The sequence below is a fragment of the Blastomyces dermatitidis genome, assembly GCF_000003525.1.
Source record: "Blastomyces dermatitidis ER-3 genomic scaffold supercont1.5, whole genome shotgun sequence".
Lineage (NCBI taxonomy): Eukaryota > Fungi > Ascomycota > Eurotiomycetes > Onygenales > Ajellomycetaceae > Blastomyces > Blastomyces dermatitidis.
Genome location: NW_025544778.1, coordinates 3,418,880 through 3,420,929, shown reverse-complemented (window position 1 = coordinate 3,420,929; position 2,050 = coordinate 3,418,880).

The window sequence follows — 2,050 nt, the reverse complement described above, 5'->3', positions numbered from 1 at the left end:
TAGTTCAGCATCAAAGACTTGAGATTCATAGTCTAAATTTCAAAAATCTGAGATAAAATTGATATTATCTTCAGTATAAGCAATGTCTGTATCTAATCTATTTAAATTCTCATTTTTTAAGTCATCTAAGTAAATCAGAATAGAGTCTTTTATATTAATTATAGAGATCTTCTTCAAATGCTGTTCATATTCTCTCTCTTTAAATAGTTCACTTATTTGTAAGGCTATAAGAGATTTCAGCTTTTCTCTTCAGAGAGATATCTTCTCATGATCAATTTTCTCAACATTTAATGAAGAAAATTGATTCTTAATAAGTGAACATAGTCTATACAGTTAAGAGAGCATTTTCTTTGAAGTATTATTCTTATTTCAATCAAGAAATCTATTTCAATCCAGTTCATTTCCTGAGTTAACTGATGAAAATGAAAAATGAAGAAGAGACTCTTTCTCTGATTATATGATTTAAGCTCATCTTTATGACTCTCAGAGCATAGTTCATACAGGCCTTTTCAAATTGAATAGTAGAAGATGAAATTGAGGCTTCAATTTTCATTGCTTTAATAGAAGATGATTTGAATACTCTCAGAATTCTTCTCAAAACTCTGTTTTATAGACTTTGAAACAGTTCAGTGAAGTTATCTTAATTATTTCATCAAACTTAAACTTCATAATCAGCTACTGAGATAATACAGGCTATGTATAACTGTCTCATAGTCTGAAAAGATAGATCTCTCTCAGTATTTAATAGTCTAATTATACTATTCAGTAGTCTCTCTGTCTTGATAATTCTTTGTTGAATATGATATTTAAAATTCAACTTAGAGTTTAATCATACTTCTAGTCATTTGACATTCAAACTGAGTTTAATCTCTTTTTTCAAAAGAGTTAGACTTAGTTCTTTCTCATTAAATTTGAAAAAAAAGTGAATTAGCTCAGTTTTATTCATATTAAATTGAATTAGATTGATATCTGCTCTAACAAAGATTTTCTTTACTGCTTTCTCAATTACTTCTAAATTCTCTTTAATTATCTTTGAACTGTAGAGTAGATCAATATCATCTATATAACTTGAAGATCTCACTATTTTCATCTCTCTATTCTTGAATAGATATGCAGTGTATATTGCAAATAAAACAGATAAGATTGAAGATTCTTATGATACTTCTATTTTTATCTCAGTTTTATCTTGTTTTCTTTCATCAAAGAATAGTTATATAATTCTTTTAAATATAAAACAATTGACTCATTTTATTAGAGAAAGTGACAGTTTTAACATCTTCAAAGTTTGAATCATCTTAGACTTTGAAACATGATCAAATGCATCTTTTATATCAATAAAAACTGCAGTTGAGATCAGGTCTTCATGCTTTACTACTTGAATATCATGAATAACTGAGAGAACAGTATCAATTACAGAACATTGTTTTCTATCTCTCATTTATTCATTAAATAGAAGAGAATCACTAATAGAGCTTATAAAGAATAATCTAGTAGCTATTATCTTTTCTAGAATTTTTCTCAAACAGTTCAACAGAGATATTACTCTATATAACTTAGAAATTAAAGTCTTTCTATTAGATTTTATAAGAATTACTTCAGTAGCTTCTCTTCAGTATTCAGAATTAGACTGGCCGCCGGGACCATGAATTTCACATTTGGTCCCATTTGGTCTGGTCTCATACATTTCTTGGCGTGAGTCCCATCAGAACCAAGCCTCAAAAAAATCTGAAAATGGACCATTTCTGAGAGAAATGGCGTGAAAAATGACCAGATTTAATTCAAGAACAGTGAAATGAGAGTAATTTTCCAGAATAAACTGTGAAAGATGATCATTCTTTCAAAATCAGAATGAGACTGAGACTGAAGATCAAAATCAGTCTCATTCAGTTCATTCAGTGATTGCTTATATAATCAGAATTTGGTAATGATTATTGATAACACTCATGAAATAACTAAATACATTCTTGTGCAAGTTTATCCTTCACTTTCTCATGAAAACTACACTTCTCTGATATTAGACTGGCGCCGGGACCATGAATTTCATCTGATA